Source organism: Panthera leo, chromosome A2, assembly GCF_018350215.1.
Source record: "Panthera leo isolate Ple1 chromosome A2, P.leo_Ple1_pat1.1, whole genome shotgun sequence".
Classification (NCBI taxonomy): domain Eukaryota; kingdom Metazoa; phylum Chordata; class Mammalia; order Carnivora; family Felidae; genus Panthera; species Panthera leo.
Window position 1 is genome coordinate 97,954,869 of NC_056680.1, and position 27,367 is coordinate 97,982,235.

General features: G+C 40.8%; 1 protein-coding gene across 2 annotated transcripts in view; it reads left to right on the forward strand.

Annotated features, from left to right (window-relative positions):
• Window positions 1-27,367, forward strand: part of DYNC1I1 (dynein cytoplasmic 1 intermediate chain 1) — a 308,192-nt gene that overhangs the window by 150,984 nt on the left and 129,841 nt on the right. The gene's annotated exons all lie outside the window — the stretch shown is intronic.

Below are 27,367 nucleotides of genomic sequence, written 5' to 3' on the forward strand. Positions count from 1 at the left end.
GCAAACTTTGTGACAAGTGGGCATCAAAGAAGCAACCAATGCAGCAACTCTTTAATAGTGGATGGGCTGCCTGCCTTATACAGATGTTTATACTAGTGTCTGCATGGGGTTTACAGGGTGATGATGTAATTTCATTTACATCTGTCTGGTGTTTCCTTTTAGACCGTAAAGTCTCCTGAGTCATGTCCTACATGCTAGGTCTCCTTCTGTCTTGACAACCCCACTCAACACGGGCAGGTATGTGGCCCATTGCATACAAGAGCGGAAGACAATGATGATGAAAGTCAGGAAGTGTATGGGCTTTGTGAAGAAGTAAACAAGGTTTGCGTTTGAGCCAAGATCAAATTGAGATGAACAAAAAGGAGAATGTGGTCAAGGTAAAAGTGTTCATATGAAAAATATAGGTACTTAGAAAACAGTACTTCAGAAATAGATGCATCTCAAGGTCTGGTCTTACAATGTGCATATAAGTAATCTTTGGGATTTATACATTTACTCATGCAGGTGCACTGATCCTTAGAAAACCGTGACTGCCCTGGGCAGGGCCAATGAGGGGTGGGAGAATGTGATGCATACACTTTCTGGAAACCCCATCTTTGAAGAAAGCTAATTTATTGCACATTTGAATGTTTGGCTTTCAGTGGCCAGTAACTCAAACCAGAGTAGATGGCTTTTAATGAGGACTTGCTTTCCTACAAGAAAAATTCTTAAGATTGTTGGAAAAGGAAAAAATAAACCCCGGAGGATTGTCAGAACTGGTAGATGAGGCCCGTGCAGTAGCTTGGCTGGATTTCCTTTAAATGCTGAGATGAAAGTCATTCAGCATGGAGCTCTCACCAGTGAGGATTTGAGAGGATTTTGTTCTTGTTCTTTACTACTGCCAGGGACTGTAATTAGCAGGCAAATGCATGAGATGGAGATGTATTTTTTTCAGCTGATTTAAACACCGTCCTTTTTACAAAAAACCCACATCCATTATAACCAAAGTGGACCTCAATAGTAGAGGTCTATAAATCCACAAAACAGTGCACTTGTTAGTTTTCCCTTTGGCCTGGAGATTAATAAATGGCCTTGTCTGTTGGAATGGCCATCACAAGAAGATGAGAGACAACAAATTCTGGGGTGGATGTGGAGGAAAGGAGACCCCTGTGGACCGTTGGTGTTGTTGTAAATTGGCGCAGCCACTACAGAGGATAATATGGAGGTTCATCAAAAAATATAAATACAACTACCATATGATTCAACAATGCCACTTCTGAGAATATATCCAAAGGGAATGGGAAAAAAAACTAGCTTGAAAAGATACCTGCACCCCCATGTTCATTGCTGCATTATTTACAATAGCCAAGACATAGAAGCAACCCAAGCGTCCATTGATGGATGAATGGATAAAAAAATATTACTCAGCCATAAAAAATGAGGAAATTCTACCATTTGCAGCAGCATGGATGGATCTTGATAACATTATGCTAAGCAAAATAAGGCAAGGACAAATACTGTATGATCTTACTTATATGTGGAATCTAAAACAAAACAAAAACAAAAACAAAAACAAAAACAAAAACAAAAACAAAAACAAAAACAAAAACAAACTTATAGAAAAAGAGATCTAATTTGTTACCAGAGGCAGAGGGTAGGCAGAGGAAGAATTGAAGGAAGTTGATAAAAAGGCACAGATGACCAATTATAAGATAAATAAGCACTAGGGATGGAACATACAACATGATGACTAGAGCCAACACTGCTGTGTGACATATAGGAAAGTTGTCAAGAGAATAAATCCTAAGAGTTCTTATCATAGGAGAAAATATTTTTCTTTTTTCTTTCTTTTCATTTTATCCTACTTATATGAGAAGATGGATGTTGGTGAACTTCTTGTGGTAATCATTTCACAATACATGTCAATCAAATCCTGCTGTAAACCTAAAACTTATATAGTGATGTATGTCAATTGTTTCTCAATAAAACTAGAAAAAAATTGTTTTAAATAAAGGGCCTTGTTGGGGCGCCTGGGTGACTCAGTCGGTTAAGCATCCGACTTTGGCTCAGGTCACGATCTCGCGGTCCATGAGTTCGATCCCCGCGTCGGGCTCTGTGCTGACTGCTCAGAGCCTGGAGCCTGTTTCAGATTCTGTGTCTCCCTCTCTCTCTGACCCTCCCCCGTTCATGCTCTGTCTCTCTCTGTCTCAAAAATAAATAAACGTTTAAAAAATTTTTTTTAAATAAAGGGCCTTGAACTAATTTGCTGTTAATCTCTCATTGATCTGTTTTTTTTTTTTCCTATAATCTAATCTTCAAAATGCTTTAACTGGTATATTAGAAATCTTTGATTTTTAGATGGGTTCGCTTTGAATTTTTTCCCCTGTTGGTAAATATTTATCACAATCCTAGGAGGCTTGATATTTTTTTTTTTAATAAAGAAATGTATCCCTATGGACTTCAAGCTGTATTATAAAGCTTTAATCATTAAGACAGTATGGTACTGGCACAAAAACAGACACTCAGATCAATGGAATAGAATAGAGAATCCAGAAATGGATCCACAAACATGGCCAACTAACCTTTGACAAAGCAGAAAAGAATATCCAATGGAAAAAAGACAGTCTCTTCAGCAAGTGGTGCTGGGAAAACTGGACAGTGACATGCAGAAAAATGAACTTGGACCACTTTCTTACACCATACACAAAAATAAACTCAAAATGGATGAAAGACCTAAACGTAAGACAAGAAGCCACCAAAATCCTCGAGGAGGAAGCAGGCAAAAACCTCTTTGACCGTGGCCGCAGCAACTTCTTACTCAACACGTCTCTCGAGGCAAGGGAAACAAAAGCAAAAATGAAGTATTGGGACCTCATCAATATAAAAAGCTTCTGCACAGTGAAGGAAACAATCAGCAAAACTAAAAGGCAACCGACAGAATGGGAGAAGATATTTGCAAATGACATATCAGATAAAGGGTTGTACCCAAAATCTATAAAGAACTTATCAAACTCAACACCCAATAAACAAATAATCAAGTGAAGAAATGGGCAAAAGATATGAATAGAGACTTCTCCAAAGAAGACATCCAGATGGCCAACTGACACATGACAAAATGCTCAACATCACTCATCATCAGGGGAATACAAATCAAAACCACCATGAGATATCACCTCACACCTGTCAGAATGGCTAACATTAACAACTCAGGCAACAAGAAATGTTGGCAAGGATGCAGAGAGAGAGGATCTCTTTTGCACTGCTGGTGGGAATGCGTACTGTGAAGCCACTCTGGAAAACAGGATGGAGGATCCTCAAAAAATGAAAAATAGAACTACCCTACGACCAGCAATTGCACTACTAGGCATTTAGCCTAGGGTGTGCTGTTTCGAAGGGACGCATGCACCCCCATGTTTATAGCATGGCTATATCAACAATAGCCAAAGTATGGAAAGAGCCCAAATGTCCATCGATGGATAAATGGATAAAGAAGATGTGAGATATATATATATATATATATATATATATATATATATATACACACACACACACACACACACACACAACGGAATATTGGAATGGCAATGGCAATGGCAAAGAATGAAATCTTGCCATTTGCAACTATGTGGATGGAACTAAAGGGTATTATGCTAAGCGAAATTAGTCAGAGAAAGACAAATATCATATGACTTCACTCATATAAGGACTTTAAGACACAGAACAGATGAACACAAGGAAAGGGAAGCAAAAAATAATGTAAATAATATAACATTAATTAATATAATTATATTATAATTATATATTATAGTTAATTAATATAATATAATTATTATAAATAAATATAATAAATATAAATATAAGATAAAAACAAGGAGGGGGACAAAACATAAGACACTCTTAAATATGGAGAACAAACAGGGTTACTGGAGAGGTTGTGGGAGGGGTGATGGGCTAAATGGGTAAGGGGCATTAAGAAATCTACTCCTGAAATCATTGCTGTACTATATGCTAACTAACTTGGATGTAAATTAAAAAAAAAAATTCCTTTATCTATACAAGATAAAAAAAAAATAAAAATATTTCATTTAAAAAAATGTATCCCTTAAAGGAAATAGGGGAAATGGTTGCTTAGAAAATGTAAGGGCTGTGTGAGGTTTTTATATTTCTAAAAGGACTCTTATTACAGAGCATTAGGAACATATCATGATCAACAGTTGCTATCTTTAGACTATGAAAATGTTACTACTCACAATTAAAAATTTTTTTTTATTATTTATTTACTTTGAGAGAAACAGAGACAGTATGAGTTGGGGGGTGGGGGAGAGAGAGGATCCCAAGCAGGTTCCACATAGTCAGTGCACAGAGCCTGATGTGGGGCTCAAAACCACAAAACTGTCAGATCATGACCTGAGCTGAAGTTGGACACTTAACCGACTGAGCCACCCAGGTGCCCCACTCCTCACCATTTTTAAGGCACATTTTGAAAGTTGTGCTTTGGTTCACTTTGGGTTTTTGTGTTATTGCTGTTTGTTTGGTTGATTTTGTTTGTTGTTCACTTGCTTTTTCCATGAACATTAATGGACTTGCCATGACTCATCCACATCTATTTCTCCTTGCTTTTTTGACGAAAAATATACTTTAGTATGGTATAATCAATGAAAAAGCTTATTGATATATCGGTTCAATATATGCCATTAAGTCTAACATGTTTATAAATAAGTAGCTTGTGTTGCTAGTAAGGAATGGTGAACCATGAGTTTCCTTTTTCATGGTCCGGTTCTGACATCTGCCACTCTCTCAGCAGAGTTTGGCAAAACTGAATTAAGGGTTACGACCAGAGAGTCAAGAGGTCACATTCAGTCCAAGAGACAAGGCACAGATGTTGAAGCAATACCATGGTCAGCTGGGAAAGGTGTAACTATAACCATACTTACTTATAAAACAGAAGTGACAGTCAGGGCCAAGATCAGTTGAGAAACACCAACAAAAGCATACTGATAAAAATACCGAGCAGTGAAGATCATGATAATTAACCCAGTGTAGAATAATCATGACCCACTTAAGTTTCAGATCACCTCCATGTCAGGGTATGTGAAAAGTTCAGTACCTGTTTGCAAAGCATCACTGTTTCCTTTCGTCTTTCTCTCCCTGTGACTAGTCATGTAACTCTTCAAAATAAAATGATCTGTTGAACTAAGAATGAACAGGGTTGAATAAAATAGAGCAGTGTATTTTGGTAACAGTGATTATACCTTTTAAAGTTTTCATAAATAGCACTTTACTATTATCATTATTTTCTGCTCAGTGGATAGCACCAGTTCCAGAAGTTTTGTGACATAATTGAAATTGATTTTTTACTAGGCAGCATATTTGGTATTTCTTCATTGAGGCTCCAGCTCTCCTCCCCAGGCCTGCCCCCAAATCTGTGGTGAAGAAAACATGACTTCACTCGATCTCGTCCTTAATATAGCCTTGGCCTTCCTCTTCACAAAACTCGTAAGGCCTTGAGAGTCATGGGCTGTATTTATGAAGGATGGGGTGTGCTCTGGGGGTGCTGTGTTTTCACAGTTGAGATAAAACAAGGGGTGGTCCAACTGAGGATCAATTTGGGATAAGTCTTCTCCGGATTTGGCTTTTGAAAGTTTGCTTAGCACCTGAGGAAGTCTTTTTTTCTTTCCTTCATTACCACTGCTTGTCTGTACAGTTTTAAACAATACATCCAATACAACCTTCTTATTTGAGGTTAAGTTCAAAGTATCTCTTCTTATGGCACAATTCTAAACGCGTGCCTTACCCGCTTTGCAAATGCCTCCAGCTCACACAATGAGAAAGAAAATCTTTCCACCACACGGCGTATCACCATCTCTTTTCAAGTGGGAGGACTGCACGCCCACACAGCAGATTTTCTGTGTGTTGTGGTGTTTGCGCAGCGAAGAGCTGCACTTCTCGAGGGTTACTTGTGTGTGAGCGCCCTCAGGCCTCTAGCCTGGGAGACTTCAGCCAGATTCCCAGCCAAGTGGAGGTCAGGAAGGACCCCGCCCTGACGCTTCTTTTCTGTAAATGTTTCTCTGTGGTTCTCCACAGCCTCCTGGAATGTATTCCCTTCAGTCTCCCTCGGAACCATTTGTGTTTCATTATTTGCAGATGGGGGAAAAAAAAAAAAAAAAGGCAAATTGACAAACAAGGAAGGGTCTTTTTATTTAATATGCATTTGGTCGCCTGCTTGATTCTGAAATGTGTGCTCGGGCTCTGAATAAGTCTGATGGTAGAGCAAAATGATCTTTCTTACTGTTTCCTGACTTTTTTTCTCTCCTTTCATTTTCTTCTCGTCCTTCTTTCCTCTCTTTTTTTTTGCGTTCTAGCTCTTTTAAGGCCAGTTTGGCCCCAGATTGCCTGCTTACCTTCTTTTCCTTTTGATGGCATCTTTTTGTCCTTCCGACTCTCAGATTTGTTCTGAATCGCTGTTAATGCATTTATCACTTCTGACATAAGGTGGTAGATTTTTTTTAGCTTGTATTTTCCTCCGCTTTGCAACTCCCTTCTTTCACTAATGGTGGAGAGTGACAACTAGTGATTACAGGAATCCTGAAAATGCCACTGGGAAGTCAGCAACAAGAGGTGCTTCATCAAGATGAAGACGTGCATTCAAGCCCAGAGCCCCAGATCCACCCCCCCCCCACTCCTTTTATCCCCACTTTACTAGTAAAACCAAAGCAACCTCTTTCTACTTCCTGACCTGGAGGTTCTAACGGAAAACCTCAGCAAACCCAAGGGTATGCATGGCCCCACTCAGTGCGTTTATGCTCCCCTCCCCCTTGCAGTCTCTTCTGAAGTGAATGCTGTGTTATTTCTGTATCAGGCAAAAAAAACCCCTCTTTGTGTAAATGGAGATATAAAATTTGTAGGTGCCACATAATAAGCATAAAAAAACCCCCAAATGTTTCAATGTATTTCCACTTTATGAGCTTGTTCCCTCTCTCTCGTTCTTCCTCTGTCCTTTTTTTACTCATCATGTTGACCTTTATCAACACACTTGCTAAGGTGTGTGGCTGAGTTCAGAGTGGAGCTCAGGAAATGACTGATCACATCAGACCTTCAGTGTCTGCTTATCCAACAGAGTTTGGCTTAAGGCCAGACTGAAAAACTACTTGGTCTCCATGGAACAGTATTGTACTGTTCAGACAGGCTGATGGCCTTCATCAGGCACAGTAATGAATTACAGTGCTAGGTCCATATCTTAATGAGTTCTTGCATTCATTCATCAAATATTCATTCACCTACTATGTGCCTAGCTGCTCTAGTTCTGAGGATATTACGGAGGACAAAACAGACAAGTATCCATCCATACACACCCACATATTAGAGTATATTTTCATAATCTCTTAGGCAATAGCATTTTTTACAAGTAACTCTAGCATCTTTTAGGAATAAAATCACCAAGGGTGCCTGGGTGGTTCAGTCGGTTAAGCATCCGACATTGGCTCAGGTTATGATCTTGCGGTTCGTGAGTTTGAGCCCCACATCGGGCTGTCTACTGTCAGCATAGAGCCCACTTCAGATCCTCTGTCCCCCTCTCTCTCTGGCCCTCCCCTGCTCTCTCTCTTTCTCAAAAATGAATAAACTTAAAAAAAAAATAAAATCACCAAAGTTTTAATGACTGTAAATACCTTGTTCACTACTATACATTTTTTGTTTAAAGAAACAGATGCTGCAAAATCAAAGCAAAATACTTTGTCTCTTTTCGTATGAGTAGGACAGCCTTTTGCAGGACATATTTTACTTTCTCTTTCCCCATTCTCTTGGCTCTATCGGGGGGAAAAGAAAAAAGAAAGAAAAAGAAAGGAAAAGGAAAGGAAAGGAAAGGAAAAGAAAAAAGAAACATGTTTGGGTTTTCACCACCTGGTTATGGTTAGTTCTTTATTTTAAAATCACTTTCAAAACAGATCAGACATTACACTGTTAAAAACAATTTTCACTGTCGGTATTGAATATCATACTGCGTTTGTAGTAATAACTGATAGATATCTAGAACAATCTTCAATAGGACTGAGACTATAAAGAACTGTCAATCATGGAGTTTAACTTTAAACACAGATGATTTGAATTCATGTTAGCAGCGCGAGGAAGCCAAGAAGATGGAACAGGGCTGGTTGGAGAAAAGATGATAGGATTACCTCTGCAGTTTGCCTTCCTTGCTGGTCGAATGAGTCACTAAATCAAGGCAAAGTTTATGAAAAGCCTGTGGCTGGGGTCTCCAACTCTTCGTCCCTGCTGAGATTTTCCTATTATAAATCTGCTGTCAGAAATAAGTGCTTTCCTTGTGACTTAATTCTGTGCAGGCACAAACACCTTGGTTCAACACGTTGGCCAGGCAGCCTTGACTGTCTTGAGAACAGGGGAGACCTCATTAACATGAGCCGTTTTGCAGAAAAGGGGTTCACATACTTTCTGTCATCATCCACTGCTCTGGCAACAGCCCTGTGGATGCTGAAAGAAACCATGAACTCCAAAGTGGTAATAAGGCCAGAACATTGAGGGGTGGGGAGGGTGCAGCAGATAAGGAAGGAGAGAGAGATAGGGTCTGTGGGTTCAAATCTAGAAAGAGGCAATTCCACTCTTTAATGTTTTCCATGCCAACTCTTTTAAAAAATTGCTTATCTAAAAATATTTCTGTCGCTATCACCGTTAGGCAGACTTGCACTGTCCAGTATAGGAGCCACTAGCCACACGAGGCTATGTAAATTTTGAAATAATTAAAATCTAATAAAATTTTGAATCCAGTTCCTCAGTTTGTACTAACCTCATTTCAAGTACCCAATAACCACACGTGGCTCAGGACTCCTATATCAGACAGCACAGATAGAAAATTCCAACGTCACAGAAAGGTCCATTGGACAGTGCCGGCATAAATAGTGTTTGTAGAATATCTCTTGCTCTTTAGCCACTCGACACCTTTACGTTGACCAGGCATTTAAAATGTCTAGGCACTAAGGGCTGAATGCTAAAATTTAAACATACTTCCATTTTTTGGGTACCTGGGTGGCTCAGTCAGTTAAGCTTTCGACTTCAGCTCAGGTCATGATCTCACAGTTCGTGGGTTCAAGCCCTGTGTCCGGCTCTGTGCTGACAGCTCGGAGCCTGGAACCTGCTTCTGATTCCGTGTCTCCCTCTCTCTCCCTCCCCTTCCCCATTCTTTCTCTCTCTGTCTCTCAAAAATAAATAAACGTTAAAAAAATTTTAAACATTTTCCATTTTGGATATTCTGACTTTGTATCTGTTGTTTTCCTGTTAAAGATACATGGATGGTTACTTTCTTTACTATGGCTTTTAAATGTCTTTGAATATCATATATGTCACATGAATATCATATGTGTAACATGTGCTCCACAGAGGGTCCAGTCCACAGACTGTTTAACTCATAATGAAGTAGGTAAAGAAAGTGAGAGTAAGCATTTATTTTTTTCTTTTATTTTTATTTATTTATTTTTAATATATGAAATTTATTGTCAAATTGGTTTCCATTCAACACCCAGTGCTCATCCCAAAAGATGCCCTCTTCAATGCCGATCACCTACTCTCCCCTCCCTCCCACCCCCCATCAACCCTCAGTTTGTTCTCAGTTTTTAAGAGTCTCTTATGCTTTGGCTCTCTCCCACTCTAACGAGAGTAGCATTTAGACATTTAGGGATTCAGCATTACAGTGACTTCCAGTCATTCATGTAGATTGTATTTTACAAAAAGGTCAGTCTGTGACATGGTAGAAATTTTTTAAAAAGAAAGAAACTGGCCCATCACTTTGCTTAAGAAGCAAAGATGTATGAAAATTTTCACCTTCAGAAACACATGATTCAGTTCGCAGAAAAATTTCAGATAGAATCAGCTTATATGAAAGGAATAAAAGCTCAATTCAGGGTTAAAAAAATATACTAAATGTGTCATTATTTCGCATGAATGTGAACTTAATCTACAGTAGTTTTCTCATTCCCTCTTGAATGGGTATTAAGGATGTTAATGCAAGGTGCGCTTTTCTATAAACCTAGCTCCATTTGTATGTAACATTCCTTATCTCTGGGAGCTTTGAGGGGAGGAAGGGGGAAGTGGTGCCTGATATTGAGAGTCATGTGCTTGCTTAGTATGTCTGGCCAAGTTGGGAAGATTTATGCTTTAGCTAATAAAGGTTGCTACTATTTGAAAAGTATTACAGTATTTGACTTGAAAAATATGTTACTGTATCTCAGCACAAAGGAGAAGTTACTCTGTGACACTCAGGTCACCCAGCACAAAGACCAGAATCTTCTTAGAATATACATGTTGAGTTGCTGAGTAAATACGTGGTATTAAGTGCTTAAATGCTATTTTCTTTGACTGAACTCTGAGCTTTCCAATGGAAGGAGCTGCATTTAACCCCCTTTATCTCCCTCAACTTGCACAGTGGAAACTCATTAAGGCTCCTCATTTGATCGGTTTTTGGAACTACATGATGCTTTTAAAGTAAACACATTTAGGGGCGCCTGGGTGGCTCAGTCGGTTAAGCGTCCGACTTCAGCTCAGGTCACGATCTCGCGGTCCGTGAGTTTGAGCCCTGCGTGGGGCTCTGGGCTGATGGCTCAGAGCCTGGAGCCTGCTTCCGATTCTGTGTCTCCCTCTCTCTCTGCCCCTCCCCCGTTCATGCTCTGTCTCTCTCTGTCTCAAAAATAAATAAACGTTAAAAAAAAAAAAATTAAAAAAAAAAAAGTAAACACATTTAATAATCAAGTTAGTCATTCAGTTCATTCAATATGGTGCCAGATCACTACATCAATATTTGCTTCATCTGGTTGTTCTGCAGTCCTGGATATATGGAGTTTAAAGTCCAGCTAGATCAATGACTTATGTAACCAAAAACCCTTATTCTGAGTTACTGCTGTTCCTTAGCTTAAAATAATAATATTTTAATAATATATATGTTAGAGGTAATATAAGGAACAGATGATTATAAATATTTTACTATGAAATGAGGCTAAAATACTCATTACATGGAATATTACCACTAGAAATTAGCCAGTATTCATTGGAACTTTTTGTAAAACTTTCAAGTGTCAGAGGATGTTGGGAGTTGTTGTTTGGAATTTCAAAACCAAAACCTTGTACTTGGAAGGTGGATCTCAGGGCAATCTGCTTCCCTCACCCCATTTCCATTTCTTTGCATCACATAACTGACCCTAAAGTCAACTTTCCTTCCCAAATAAATGCACTGTTCAAGCTGTTTACCTTCTGTTGCTGCTTACTCATCACCTCAAGATTTCTGAATTATTCATTCTCCAGAAGCAACCACTCTCTGGGTCTTGTCTGGGAATTCCTGACTCGAGCCTACTGACCTGAGGAAGGAGGACACTGAGGCCTGCAAGCATGCAGGTTTTATCTCCCCCAATAACTCACATGAACTGGATGTGTCAAGATGGGGGAAATGACTCCTACAACCTGAATCCATCATCTGGAGACAGCACTCAGGAGGAGGAAACTCTTTTGGAGCAACAGTATGTTCTGCTGACCATGGGATTTATAGGAGAAGACATGGACAGAAGGAGGCTCTGAAAGGAGTGAAGGTCTCCATCCTTAAGCACAAAGAGCTCATCGTTCTGGCCTTGGTCTTAAAGCCACATTCGCACCCACAGGAAATACCACCCCTCATGAGAGCTTCCACTGAAAGGAAGAATATAGGCTGAGAGTTCCCTGGGTCATCACAGTTTCAGATGTGTATCTTCAGAGAGCATGTGGATCTGAAAAACCATAAACAAGGATTTCTCTACCTCACTATTTTTAGCATTAGAGGCTGCTTAAGTCCTTTGTGGGGGGCTTTTCTGTGCATTTTAGAATGTTTAACAGCATCACTGCCCTCTACCCACTAGATTCCAGTAGCAACCACCCCCAGATGTGACAACCAAAAACATCTCCAGACATTACCAAATGTCCCCTGGTGGGGGACAGGGGGTGCAAGATCACCCCGGGTTGAGAACCACTATCATATGGAGACTCTCATAGGATTCCAGATGTGCTGTTATTTCTCAGAAAGATCTGATAACTTTAACTTTAGGAGTCTCTGAAAATGATTAAGGAATGTATACTTCATACTGTAACCAAAAAATATGTATACCACCACTTGTTTGAGACACTCAGTTGAGTTCTAATTAAAGCAATCAAAACTCTTTTTTCTAGACATGAATTTTCAGAGCCAATCAAAGGGCAGTTCTTACCACGTACAGCATCTGAAGATAAATAATATTTAAACTATACCAGTAAGAATTGACATTGCCTCTGTCCCAAGATGTGCCATAAATAACTTGTCTGTTAATACACAGAAATATTTATTAAGCATCTACTACATGGCAGGCATTTGACCAAGTTTTGACAATGAGAGACACATAAAACATTACTGCTCTTTAATTGTTTAGAACATGGAGGAGACAGACAGACAATCATCAGTTACAAATGATAAATGACTAGGCTGCTCCCCACAGAGGAGAAGCAGTTGAATCAAATGGGGATCAGGAAAAGTGGTCCAGAGGAGATGAAACTGAAGCCATAAGGCTATGTTTTGAAGGATGAATAGGAGTTAACTGAAAGGAGAAGCAGGTAAGAATGTTCCAGGGAGACAGAGAAATGCATATGAAGGCTCAGAGGGATAAAATAGCACAATATGGAGAACTACAAAAGATCCCAAATGCCCCAAGGGATCCTCAGGGCAGGGTATAATATGAAGTGGATGAGTCAGAGCTGGATCTTGCAGGGCTTTGGGTGCTGGGCCTGAAGCCGTGATGGAAATGCACCAGCAGAATTCTAACAGGTACAAGACAGGGCCTTTTGGCAGCTCCTTTCAGCAACAGTGTAGGGGATAAATGGAAGGGCTCAGACCAGAAACAGAGAGTCCAGTAAGGAGGGAGCAGCAGTAATTAAGGAGGAAATTGATAGGGACATAAAACAAGTCCAAGGCAGTAGGTTAAAGAGGAAGGAGAAGACCAAATTTTAGCGATTAAGATCCAATCTATCAATTGATGGAATATAGGGACTTGACATAGAAGGGGCATTTCTAATGGATGCCAGAGTTCTGTCTCAGCTGGCTCATTGACTGATTCTTTTTTTTTTTTTTTTAATTTTTTTTTCAACGTTTTTTATTTATTTTTTGGGACAGAGAGAGACAGAGCATGAACGGGGGAGGGGCAGAGAGAGAGGGAGACACAGAATCGGAAACAGGCTCCAGGCTCCGAGCCATCAGCCCAGAGCCTGACGCGGGGCTCAAACTCACGGACCGCGAGATCATGACCTGGCTGAAGTCGGAGGCTTAACCGACTGCGCCACCCAGGCGCCCCTGACTGGTTCTTAATCTCAAGTAAAAGAGAATCTAGGAAGATGAATTTGGGGGAAGAACAATGAGACAGAGTGGTTAAAAACCTGAGTTCTGAAATTAAATTTGACCCACATTTATATTCCTAGTTCTTTCATCTACCAACTGCATGAACTAATGTGGCAAGAGAAGTTAGGTGAGCCTTGGTTTCCTTACTTGCTAAATAGGGCTGGTACCTACTTGGTAGGTTTTTGTAAGGATTAAGTGCGATAACCATTAGGAAGAATTCTGCCTAGCACTTAAGTGCTCAATAAATATTAGGTATAATGTGAAGAATTCCCCTCTGGGGTTACACAAGGCAGCATCCCTGAGCCCAGGCAGCCCGACTTCAGAGCTTGTACTCAGAACCATTTTAACACACTGCCTCCTGTGAGCAAGTGCTTGTCATTTAGCAAGTAATGTAGCCTGGACTAGGGGAGTGGTTTGTCATAAGGATGACCAACTAGGCAGGCGGTAAATCACAGAAGATTTTCTATGCCAGGTTAGGGAGTTTGACCTTTATCATATGTGAAGAATGAAGAAATCTGGGATTTTAAGCAAGGAGATGACAGTCACAAATTTCATTTTAGAATAATCACATCAACAACATTGTGGAAGGGATGCACTAACACCACACGAAGTGGTTGGAGGAAAAGGCCCACCAGCTTCCCTTGTTCTTGTCCCCCTAAGTGTATAGAAAACTGTTTGCCAACTTGCTTTGCTTGCTTCCAAGTGAAGGGAAAGTAAAACAGTAAGGGAAACTTGAGGTGTTCTGAGTATGTTAGCACAAAATATTCTGTCTCAGTTGGCCCCCAGAAGCTGCGGATAATGTGGATCCAGAAGGTTTCACTTTGCCTTAAAAGACCAATATTTGACACTATACAAAACAGGGAAGAAAGTGCCTTTGCAGATGGATAGGAGAGCAGCCAAACCTGTGGGACCCCAGCAGGCTCTGACCCAGGTACAAAACCTTGCATCGTCTAGACCTGTTTGAGTGATTTGCTCTCATTAGCCTGTCCAAAAGAGAATCTTCAAATTTTAATGGTGCATAGCTGTGCTTGCAAACTTCCCTCTTCCAAGTATGGGCTCTATGAAGGTTTGATGGCCTGCAGTGGTTTGGCTGGAAGTCACAAGGGTGTTTTAATGACTTTGTATGGTTTAATGACTTCATTTAGAAAGAAAAATTTGGATTAGAGAGGGGTGGTAAGTAAATGCAATAGTAGCCATCTTGAGAGGTGAAGCTTGATGAGAGTGTCAGATAATCCGCTTCAGAGGTGCATTTCTGCTTCAAATCTAATTGGAATTGGGGCTCTTCTTTCTCCCTGTGATAATCTTGCTGCTACAGAATGAGTGGTGGGGAGAGCTGTGGGGACAGAGTTGGCAGATTTGAGTTGCAGTCCAAGCTCTGAATAGCTAGCTATGGGAACTTGGGCAGAGCCTTGAACTCCATGGATGGCCATAGCTCATCCACTAAGTGAAAAGACTGGGTCATCAGGAAAGAGGAGGAAGAGGAAGTGGAGGAGGAAGAGGAAGAGGAAGGTGAAAGGAAAGAGGAGGAAAAGAAGAAGAAAATAAGAATGGTAATTTCCATTTACCTAGTTTTCTACTTTTCAGAGCACCATACTATGAGGTTCATACACTTACTCCTTAAATCTCCCAACAGTACCTCCCTAGCTCTTTATGGATCTTTTCAAGTGTATGTTTGTTTGTTTTTTTTATGATTCTGCATTTATGTGAAAGCTATAGGAATAATATGGAATGGCAGAAAATGATGACAAAGCCTCCCTGTATAATAGGAGGTGATACTTCAAAGCCCTGAGGCTTCCTCAACTGAAGCCAGGGACAGGAATGAAGGTTGGCATGTGTGGTAGAAAAAAAATATGTTTCAATAGAGCACCATGATTAAATCATGGTGGTCATGTTTATTTCTTTCTCCTTTGTTGGTCCACCTAAAGATTGCATTACAGCTAGGGCTGAAGCAGTAGCCTGTTCAGTATACTGCTACTAGGTAATGGTGATTTTAAATCTAGTGATTTCCCTGCTCTCACTGCTCCATCAAAACCCAAAGCCTTAGCCTAGCTTTCAAGCTGTCGCATAGCTTCCTGCCTTACCACCATTCTTGTCCCTTGCTCCCTTATCACACAACTTTCTTCCCTCCCCCTGGAATATGTGCTCATTCTCTCCTGACTTCACACCTTCCTTCGTCACATACCCAGAATGATTCAGCACAAAAGTAAGGAGTCCCTTTATGGCCCAAGCACTGGGCTCGGAGCTAAGAGTACAGAGAAAAGTCAATTCTGAATTTAATGTTTATGTGCCTTTAAAGAGGGAAATATTGGGTGGAATGGAAACCCAGAACATCTCACCTAAATGATATACATGCTACCGCTCTTCCCTTCCCCCTGCCCATCTTACTCTTACCTGTTCTCTGAAGCCAAGCTCATGTCTGTAGGAAGCCCCAGCTCTACCTGAACGTTTGTCTAATGACCCACAGCTGACACACTCTTTCTCGTCTCGACAGGACTTAGACTCTGTCTCACACATTTGAATCTTTGTTTTGTATTTTGTTTCTGATGCGTGAGGCACTTTACACTCTTTATCCCCAAATCCTACCACAACCCAATAATAGCTGTCTCTGTGGATCTTTCCAGCCTTTTGTTTCTATGATGAGTCCTAACTGGAATGCCTCTCTCCTCTTTTCTCTTGCATAATCTTCTTCCAACCTTGCACATTTTTGTGGCTATGTGGGCCATTGGACATCAAGTAAGCTGTAATTATTATTACAATTACCCAACCTTAATAAATAACACCTTGTAGCCCTTTAACCACTGATAAAGCATCTCTATATCCATTATTTCATTGTTTTACACAAGAGCTTTGTTATGTAATTAGCATAGATATTAATTAGCATCCCTGGTTTACGGATGAGAAAATAAATCTTACAGGAGCCTAGAAATCAATCTTTTACTCATCATATAACAAACGATCATGAATAAGGTCATGTTCTCCCTATGCTATCTCCGGAGAAGAAACGTATACAGAATTTACCTACCTCAAAACGTCTGATGGGAAAATCATCCTCCTGGGTCATGGCACTACTAAGTACCTAGGATTCCTTAACCCTCTTTGGCATTAGTGGAAGCCATGTGGATTTAAAGTGCTGTTTCTCAACAGAGCTGAGTGGATCAAATAGCAAATGTGTATTTACTTAACCTGGTATTTATCCTGATATTAATACATCTTTCTATTGTCATGCATTTGCAATGCTCTTTCCTCTTCTTGGAATGATACTCTGCATTCCTGTCTCTACATCCCCAGCTAGATGCCACCAGTCCTCAAGATCTGACTAAAATTAAAGTCCATAAAAAATCTGTTTCCCTTTCTTCTCTCTCTGTCTGTACTCTCCCTGCCAGAACTTAACTTGAACCCTATTGAATTCCCATAGCACTTCTCCAGGCATTCTCTCCTCTGATGGAGATATTTTCATGCAGTTGTCATTCCTCTGTTCAAATGCCAAACTTTTTTGCGTTCAAGCATCTCTCTAGATTCATTTCTGTGGCCCACATGAGATGTAGTCAAGGCTTTGCATATAGCAGGTTCTCAAGAACATTGTCCAATTATAATGAATAGAAGAATTACTGTTTAAAAGGGCAATTTCAGGGGCTCCTGGGTGGCTCAGTAGGTTGAGCGTCCAACTTCAGCTCAGGTCACGATCTCGCGGTCCGTGAGTTCGAGCCCCGTGTCGGGCTCTGGGCTGATGGCTCAGAGCCTGGAGCCTGCTTCCGATTCTGTGTCTCCCTCTCTCTCTGCCCCTCCCCCGTTCATGCTCTGTCTCTCTCTGTCTCAAAAATAAATAAATGTTAAAATTTTTTTTTTTTTAAAAAGGGCAATTTCATTTGGGTGAGGACATTCTGCATGAAACTGAAATAACTGAGAACAGGCAAAGACTGCATGCTCTAACCACTTGACTATGTTTCCATTACAGATAGGACAGTAGTGACCATTATTTGTGTTGTCACGGCATCATTTTTACATTCAAACTGAGACTTCGAAGTGAAGTCTCTCCTAGCACCACCAAAGTTGTTCTACTCAGAGGGGTGTTCAATAGAAAGTTATGGAGTCTCTGGTGAAGGACTGCTCCACTGATTCTCTGGAGATTCAGATTCTTGTGACCAATGTGGTGTTTCAACAGCTTGAAAAATGAAGGAAAGAACCATGTCTGTCTAGACTGACCAGAAAGTAAAAACAAGGGGCACTTTGAAATCTGTGAATCTGACCACAACTGAGAGTTGTACTTAGTCCAAGTAACTGGAAAATCCGTTTCTTGGATTAGACAAATGCTTCCCTTAAGACTCTCAAACTGCCAGCTTTCTTCTTTTATAATTAATAGAAAATTATTGCACTGACAGACAAGGGACTTCATATTTGAGCCAATGGGAAAACTTGACATTGAAACCAGGGGAAATAATTTAGCCCCAAATAGAGTTGTTAATGCCAGGATAAAAGCAAACAAATGTGCTAATGATCTTCCCTTAGAATTGGACTGTGATGAATTTTGATGTATTTCCAGATGGAAAATGTATCAGTTCTCTCTGGGCTGGGGACTGGACACCAGAATGAGAAAATGCTGAAATGACAGTCAGTAAAAAGTACTCATGATCTCATTTCCATTTTCTAGAGAATAAGAATGCTGAAGGGATAGTTAATTCCCATTGCAAGGAACAAGATCTGTAGGGTCCTGGACATCCATGACAAGGTGGTAGTGGGGTAGGAGGAGTCCTGATTTCCATAACAGGGACTTCAATCACCCTGCTGCCTTCAGGAATTACATGCGTATTTCAAGATGCAGCACTGTCTTGCTGGTCTTTGTGTGTTCAGTCATCTTACCATCCAACAAATATTTATTGACACCTACCACATACCCAGCTGTTTTCTGGGTGCTTTGGATACAGCAGAGAAGAGTCACAGTCACTGATATTGTAGAATTCCCATTCCAGTGGTGGGAGACAGACAGTAAATACATATATAAATAAACGTACAAAACCAGTGCTTTGAAATGAAAAAAAAAATCAGAGTAAGGGGAGAACAAGTGCCGTGTGCCAGGGCAGAGTGGGGGGAGGCATGCTGCTATATTATATAGGTCACGTAGGGAAGACCTCACAGATGATGTGACATTTGAACAGGGACTCTAAAAATGTCATGAGAAAGACACGTGAATATTTGAATGAAGAGTATTCCTGGCAGAGGGAAGAGCAAATGCAAAAACTAGGAGACGTGGAAGTTCCTGGCAGGATCAAGAAAAGCCTAGGAAGCTAGCTCGGTTGAAGCAGGTCAGCAAGGGAAGAACGTAACCATGCAGTTTGAGCTGGAGGAGGGCATGTCCCGTAGGCATGGTCTTGTACTGGAGAAAACAAGACTGTCCGAGCGGACCTCCCTGAAGTAAATAGAAACACTTCTCAACCTACACATGGATTGTGATGCAGCCTCCTTGCAGTGCTAAAGCCACACAGAAACTGGAATAGGCAAGGAAAGGGAAGCTGGGCTTTGTTGGACAGAACATGGGGGCAGCTTTGTTTTTCAACTGTGCTCCTAAACGGCTTTGCCACTTCATGAACTTTACTCTCCACTGGCCATGCTTCTTCTCTCCTCCGAAACCATTGAGGTATCTCCATCCTTCAGAGCCTAGTTCAAGCAACCAGGAGACATTGTGGACACAGTGCTGAAACAGAAAGGAATTTGGCGCCTCAAAGTCTTGGGTTCAAAATCTGCCTCTATAATTTAGTAGCCGATTGAGTTTCAGCACCTTATGTAACTTCTTTGAGTCTCAGTTTCCTCATCAATAATATAAAATGTTCTTTACATATATTAAGCAATTCAAAAATCGTCATTTTCCAAGGAGGGCAATTCTGTATTCAACAGCTGAGGAAACTGAGGCACAAGGAGTTGAGTCAGTAGCCAAAAGTTGCTACTAAATGGTAGGAGGAGTTGAAGCTGAGTGGCATGGCATGGAACTCTTGCATTTAACTCTGTGCTACCTTGCAGGATAGTTTGCATGCTCCAGGAGATGATGTAGTGAAAATACAGAATACAAAATTGGGTACTCAACAATGATTCATTATTGACCTTTTGAACTTTCTTTGGTTATAAGGAACAGAGAAACCAACACAGAATCACTTAAGCCCAAAGGAATTTTGTTGGCTCTTACGAACAAAAATCTAGGCCCTAAATTCTAGGCACATGATGGCTTCAGCTACTGTTCAATTTAGGTGTCAAACTGTTACTTACTACTGTCCGTCTTTTGGCCCTGTTTTATTTACTGATTCTTGCTCACGCTCCATATGTCAGATGAAGGACAGCTTCAGTGCCACATTAGTGTAACACCAGTCCAGTGGAGGAGAGGAATCCACCTCCTGATGGTTAGAGTGAGCATGTATCCTGGTTTAGCTAGAATAGTCATGCAGTCCAATATAAGAGAGGTCTCCACTTCCCTCTTGCAGGGAGTGACCACATGTCCCAGTTTACCCAGGCAGTCCTCCTTCACGAAATCTGCCAGCCCTGCTTAAATATTCATTGCTCTGAATTCCTTCCAGAAGTATCCCAAATGGGACACTAGATGATATGGTCATTCTACTGGTGGTGCAAATTAAAATACTGAGATTAAGTCTCATTGGTCGTTGCCTCAGATACAAAATTATCCCCCAAATCTTAGGTAGGATTTATTTAGCTGGGATTGGGAAGAGATGGGTGCACCAAAGAGGAATAAAGGGACTATTATTCCAAGAAGTGGGATGGTGGATTCTGGGTGGTCAAAGCCACAAATGTCCATTACAGTTCCCTTCTCCACCTTTTTACTGTTTGGTAGGCTTTAGCAGTAAATTGAGAGAGTTTGGGAGCTGGGGAAACATGGGTCTGAATCTTGGCTCTTTTGCTTCCTGTAACTCTGTGACCTGAGGCAGATCATCTTTCTGTTCTTAGCCCCAATTTTCTCATATATAGAGAGAACCCACTGTGTCTGCCTCAGTGAGTCCTTATGAGGATTAAACAGGGTAATGGACATAAAAAATTTACCACAAAGCTTGACGCATATGATCTGATAAACTAATAGCTATCATTTTTCCATGAGGCCTAGAACAGATCTGAGCGTGTGTTAGGTGATGAGTAAGTATCTAATGACAGTGACCAGGATAAGAAACAAAGTCAAGGACTATGAACTTCGCAAGGAGTGTACAGAGTCTCTGAATAAGTTTTGACATTTGTTGCTGTCAGTGATGACAAGACCTCATGATCAAGGAAAAGAACCTTAGAATCTGAAATCGAATGAGGAGATTTGGGATCCAGCTAAATCAATGAGAAACCCCTCAGAAAATCTACTACTGGAACTACTGGAGAAGCGAGATTACTAACATTTAAAACAGTAAAAAATACTTAACAATCATCCTGGGATCAATAAATATGAGTAATTAATGCATCCTACTCCCAAGAAATGGAGACTCTCAGTTGGAGAAGTAAACTCATGATAGTACAGGGGTATTCTACTTAAAATAAATATGTAGTAGATCAAGTGGAGAATGATAAATGCTGTCATCTTAAACATAATAATTCTTCAGATGAAAAAAAAAAAAAGTAGTTAAAAGAGACCCAGATGAAGTGCTTTGAAGCCTTAAATGAAGAAGAAATCCCTCCGAATGAGGGAGAATGGGAGAGATTTAGGAGCTGGGGGTCATTTGAATCGGATCTTGAAGTACAGCTGTATTTTACATGTGGGGAAGATGTGAAGGCATTTGAGGGCTTGAGCACTCCAGGCAAAATCCTGCCCTTGAGCTTTTGTTTCCTCTACTTAGAATGCCTTCCCCAGGTATCCACAAGGCTTGATCCCTCAGTTCCTTGGGTTTTTTTTCAAATGGGATCTCTCGGCAAGGACCTCTCGAGCTACCTGTGTAAAAATTGTGATGCCTACCACTTCTGCCTCCTTTCCCTGCTTTGCTTTTTCTCTTCAGCACTTGAAACTCCCCAACCTACCACATACTTGACTTACTTATCTTCTCCGTTATCTGTCCCCCCCTACTAGAATGCACGCTCCATGGAGACAGGAAGTTTTGTTCACTGCTGTGTCTCCAGCACCTGGAATAGTGCCTGACACATTATTAGGCTCATATTTTGTAAAAGGAAGGGAAGGAGAGAGTCTAGCTGAGGGAGAAGCATGAACCAAAGGGTAGATGGAATATGGAAGTTTGTGCAGCAGCCATAATGTCAGTAGAGGAAATTCAGGCAGGAAGCACATGCTGGGGCCAGGCCGTAGAAGACTTGAAGATGTGGCCAAGAATCCAGCTTTTGTTCTGCATGTGATGGGACCCATCACAGCTTTCACAAGGAAATTTATGTGAACAGAGTTCTGTTTAATAGGGTTAATCTGACAATGCTGTTTGTAGCACGGCTAGGCATGGAGAAAGAGATAAGAGGTAAGAGATACCAAGAGATAGAACTAACAAGATTTGATCCTATGAATAAAAAGAATACCAGAGGACATGCAACAGTGGATGATCTACATGCGCCGTGATTGATGTCATTGTTCTGACATTAATAGAGTTGACAATTCTTAGAGATGAAAGGTAGCACTTTCTTGTTATGAACAATTTATTTACAGGCAACATAATGTTTCTAAAAGGCTTCTACTTATTTTCCTCTGTTTTTACCAGTTAACATAACACAATAACCATTTGAGCACCTGGAGACCTTGAGCTTCACCCTCCTCTGGGACATATCTACACTTGCTGTTGAAAGTAAATATGATGGCATCTCTTTCCCTGGGAGCCCAGTTTTCATTTCACAAACAGCACTCCCACTAGGAACAAGTACATATTTGCACATTTGGAAAAATGGTAGAGGAAACAAGGAATAGGGTATAGGATTATCCAAATTCAAAAGTAGGCAGCAAAAGGATTTAAGTCTGAACAGGAGAAACTAGAGCTTCTTCCTTTCCAAGCAGCCAAGAACTACATTTACAAGTGTTTTGAATTATTGCCCTGATTGTGTGTGTGTGTGTGAGTGTGTGTGTGTGTATGTGTGTGTAGACATCTATACAAATAAGACTGTTAAGGATAGACACAGAGTCTATGCTCTATGTAACTCCAGGAAGCCCTATTCACATATTCACATAGAGCACGATGGGAATGCTGCTTTCTGTAGTTGTGCAATGGGTGGTTCCGCCTCCAAGAATGTAGAATAGGGGACTGATTTGAGGGTTGGCTCTGCTCTTTCAAAATCTTTCTTCTTCCCAAGTCCTGTGAAAGCTGTAGTTTGCCTTTGGAGATTAATTGATTTGGGTTGTCATTCTCTAATCCATTGGTGTGAATTAGTTCATCCAACTGCTTTCCTCTGTGGTTGCAGACTCCATGACTTCCTGAGAAAGCTTGAGAGACAGGGGGCCTGAAATATATACAAGACTGAAGAGGGGTAGGATGGAGGGTGGTTACTGACAACAAACTTGGCCTATTTCATACACATTGAATCAAGAACTATTATGCTTTGAGCAACATTGGAGAATTAAATTGGGGTCAAACGGGGATGAGCCTTAAATGCTGAGCTAATTTAGGCAATAGGGAGCCATTAAAGGTTTTTAAGCAGGAAAATTTGTGGAAATACAGATCAATCAAGCCTTCCCATACCCAATCATCAAGTGCTAAAGTTACCCATGAACTCCTGCCTGGACATCTCTGAGAAGGGCATTGTTCTCTTCCTGGTCTCCGCCCTTCCACAAGAGCTACCTAACCTGTGTCAGCTTAATTCAACACATATTTACCGCACACGTATTATATATCAGCACAGTTACAAGTTTCAGAAACAGCTGCTAAAAAGTACTATTCTCTGGCTTCCTTTCTCGTTTTGAACATATTCTTTCATTTCCTCCCATTTGCAATGCCTTGGGTGTCATTCCACCAGGAAGTACACTTTCCAAGTACTGTCATGTTAGAGCCTTAGGAGAGAACTGATGTGGCCTAGAGTGTTAACAGGAGCGCTCTGTACGATGAGAAATGTATGTTTTCTTTACTCTGGCCAGATTTTTCTAGACCAGAAAGTGAAGGTTTTTTAAATATTACCATGTAGTATATTTAACAAAGTGCTTACTGAAAATCCCACAAAATATGTCTTTCCTGCATATTTTTAAAGCACAGAGGCGCTCACCTTGGTTTGTGTAAGCATTCAGTGGTGCACGTTATACTTTATTTTGGCCGCCGTGATACATATCGGGAGGGTGGCTCTCTTTGGACTCCTGGCAAAGTTGGCTAACTGTACACAAAGTTGGTCCAAGGATAGGGTGACTTGAATGAGTTCTGTACGAGAGCCCTCACTGTCTGTTGTATAAACATATGTCTAAATTCAGTCCAATTCATCATGCCCATTGGCAACTGAACCATCTTAGGTCAAGTTCTCATCGTCTGTTGCTTGGACTACAGCTATAGTTTACCTTCTCACTGTCTCCCTTATTCCAGGCTTTCCCAATTTCCTCCACTCTCCATCTTGCCTCCATATTCTTAAACAAAATCAGACTTTCTCTCTTGTGTTTTTAAAAGCCTCTGGTTCTCTGTAAGGAAGGTTAGGAAGAATAGTTTTCATCAAGAGTCAAGCCACCTCTTAAATATATTAGAATGTGCATAAAGGGCTGACTGGCAAGGAGATAAGTGAGGTTTTAAAAGCCATATTTGGCATTACCAGTGCCTTGAATTCCCTTTGAAATTTTAAATAATATGGACTACCTGAGATTTGTGTTTATTAAAAGGAGGATACTCATCTCTAGAAAGAAGTCCAAACTTGCTCTGTCATGCAAGGTCCTATACGATGTGATTCATAACTATCTTTCCAGATCAAGCACCTGTCTTGATTTTGTTAGTCTCAGTACTTGACATTGATGATACTAACAAGAGTAGGTCTTTGGGGACTTTACATCTGGTTGTGGAGGTAGATGAATAAACTTAATTTTAAGTGGTCTGAGATGTGTTGTCATAGAGATATATACAAGGTACAAGGTGGGGTGGTGGAACAATGAAAGGGGTCAACAAATCTTGTTGGGAGGAAGTGTTAAAGCTCTGGAATTGTATCACCAAAGGCTAGTTATAATTAACTCCTGGATATTGAAGGGAAGACCAACACAGACACAAAAAAATTACATGCAGTGCTTTTGAGGCATGAACCTACTGGGACATCGGGTGGTTGTGCATTGTCCAGAATAGAAGATGAGGTGGAAAAGACAAGGAGTTATGGGATTTTACCCTAACATTTTTAGGGAGTTACAGAGTTTTGGTTTTGTTGTTTGTTTGTTTTTGGTTTGGTGGAATTTTGTCATTGTTGTTGTTTTGGTGTAGAAAATATACATAGATGTGTTTTTTAAATAATAAAAAATAAATAAAACTACTAGAAATACAGAACAAAACTGGTAGTGAGGAATAGACAGGACTTAGAGACCCCTTCTTATAGGTCCCGGTGCTCAAGAGAAATTGAAGGGTGATATATATTCTGGTGCCCAACTGTGAAGCCATGTGAATGATGGTACCACAGGGTAGGATAGAGAATGTAATCAAAGGAGCAGGTCTCGGGAGAAGGCAGGAGTTCTGATTTGAACATGTCAAATGTGAAATGCCTGTGATACATTCATGTTGGAATGTGCAATACAGAATCTGGAGTCTGGAAAGGTTTCAGTTTGTGGGTGATGATGGAAGACATGGGTGTAAGTATTATCCAGAGTGGACTTGATATGAGAAAAGATGAAGCAAAGCACAGACCTGCAAAGAATACCTTCCTTAGAGTGAATTATGCTTTAAATTGAAAAATAAATCCTAATTTTTCTATTTTTCTTTGTTTCTCTTTCTTTTAATTTTTAATGTTTGTTTATTTTTGAGAGAGAGAGACAGAGTGCAAGTGGGGAAGAGGCAGAGAGAGAGAGAGAGGGAAAGAGAAAGAGGGAGAGAGGGAGGGAGGGAGGGAGGGAGGGAGGGAGGGAGGGAGACACAGAATCTGAAGCAGGCTCCAGGCTGCTTTTCTATTGAAAAATTTTATATATGTTTTTAAAACAGTTATCCTCTGAAATGTTTATACATAGAATTATATATTAAATGGCTAGAGCATTTGTTCTTAGGTTGAAAGCAATATATCTTTTAAAACAAATGTGCCTTGTATCTCCAAATCTGTTCACTGATAGTAGTACACCAACAAGCTTGATTTAGACTTGACTCTGTGTCCTTGCCATCCCTTTTATCTTTGGGAAGCTAGTTTCTCTTCATTTCTAAGCCACAAATTATTTTATCAATTCCAGCATTCACAATTTTTCATGTTAGAATTCATGATGTGTTATAGCTTAATTAACAGTAATCGGTTTTCTAAGTGGTACATAAAGTAATTGTGCATCTAGAGTCATTAGCCTGTTGGATTCAAAGTCATGTGTTATTGCGTTGTGCCTTCCCCTTTGGTAACAGCAAGATGCCCTTTGGAATCGAGAAGGGTAGAGTGAAATGACCCATTCTGCTCCCTGCAGCCTTCCTCCACCTGACCAGACTCAATGGTCTTACATGGAGGGGCCAGAGCCCCCTCATGAAAAGCCAGAAGCTGGGCAGGAAGGGTGAGGGCTGGGCACTCAGACCCTCTTGTCCTGGGGTTTTGCAGTCCCTGAGAGAGCAGAGGAAAGTGAGAACCCATTGACCTTGTAAAAACAAGCCCTTCTCTTCACAGAGGGCCGCCCTGTGTTGCTCAGGGTTCTGGTTGCAAGCAGCAGGCACTAAGTCCAGTGGGATTTATTGGAAGGAAATCTGGTGTTGACATCACCCCTGGTGAGATTTATTGGAAGGAAATCTGGTGCTCACAGGATCAACAGGAGGCAGAAGGAACAGGCTTAAAAAGGAGCAGAGACCAAGGGAACCCAGACTGTGGACCTCTGGAACAATCTGGCCAGGATGTCGGGTGTTGCTGCTACTACGGCATGCTGCCAAAAATTAATCCTTACTTGGTTTTGCCTCCTGGCTGCAAAGACAAAGGCCCAGTTAGGAACATCCAGTCTGACTATCGCTTGGATCCTGCCTCTGTTCTGGTAAGTAGGAGCTGGGGAGCAGGAAGATGTCTCCCCTTGGGCTTCAGGAGAAGAAAGCGGGGGCTCAGCATGTTACCAATATACCAGTACTGCAAGAGGGATACCCCCGGGCAGAAAGGAGTTTTCATACTGTATTGCCAAACAGTGACAGACATTCCCCGGCACTCCCCTTCCAAAGTCTCAACTCTGAGGCCATCAGAGCAGATCAACAATTAAAGGACCACAGCACGTTTATTTATTTATTTTTTTTATTTTTTAATATATGAAATTTACTGTCAAATTGGTTTCCATACAACACCCAGTGCTCATCCCAAAAGGTTCCCTCCTCAATACCCATCACCCACCCTGCCCTCCCTCCCACCCCCCATCAACCCTCAGTTTGTTCTCAGTTTTTAACAGTCTCTTATGCTTTGGCTCTCTCCCACTCTAACCTCTTTTTTTTTTTTTTTTTTTTCCTTCCCCTCCCCCATGGGTTTCTGTTATGTTTCTCAGGATCCACATAAGAGTGAAACCATATGGTATCTGTCTTTCTCTGTATGGCTTATTTCACTTAGCATCACACTCTCCAGTTCCATCCATGTTGCTACAAAAGGCCATATTTCATTTTTTCTCATTGCCACGTAGTATTCCATTGTGTATATAAACCACAATTTCTTTATCCATTCATCAGTTGATGGACATTTAGGCTCTTTCCATAATTTGGCTATTGTTGAGAGTGCCGCTATAAACATTGGGGTACAGGTGCCCCTATGCATCAGTACTCCTGTATCCCTTGGATAAATTCCTAGCAGTGCTATTGCTGGGTCATAGGGTAGGTCTATTTTTAATTTTCTGAGGAACCTCCACACAGGACCGCAGCACGTTTAAATGGACAACCTTGACTTCACTCTGAAACGCAGGTGGTTAGAGCAGACAACCCTTCCAGAGCTCACACAGAGGGTCAGGCCTTGTGC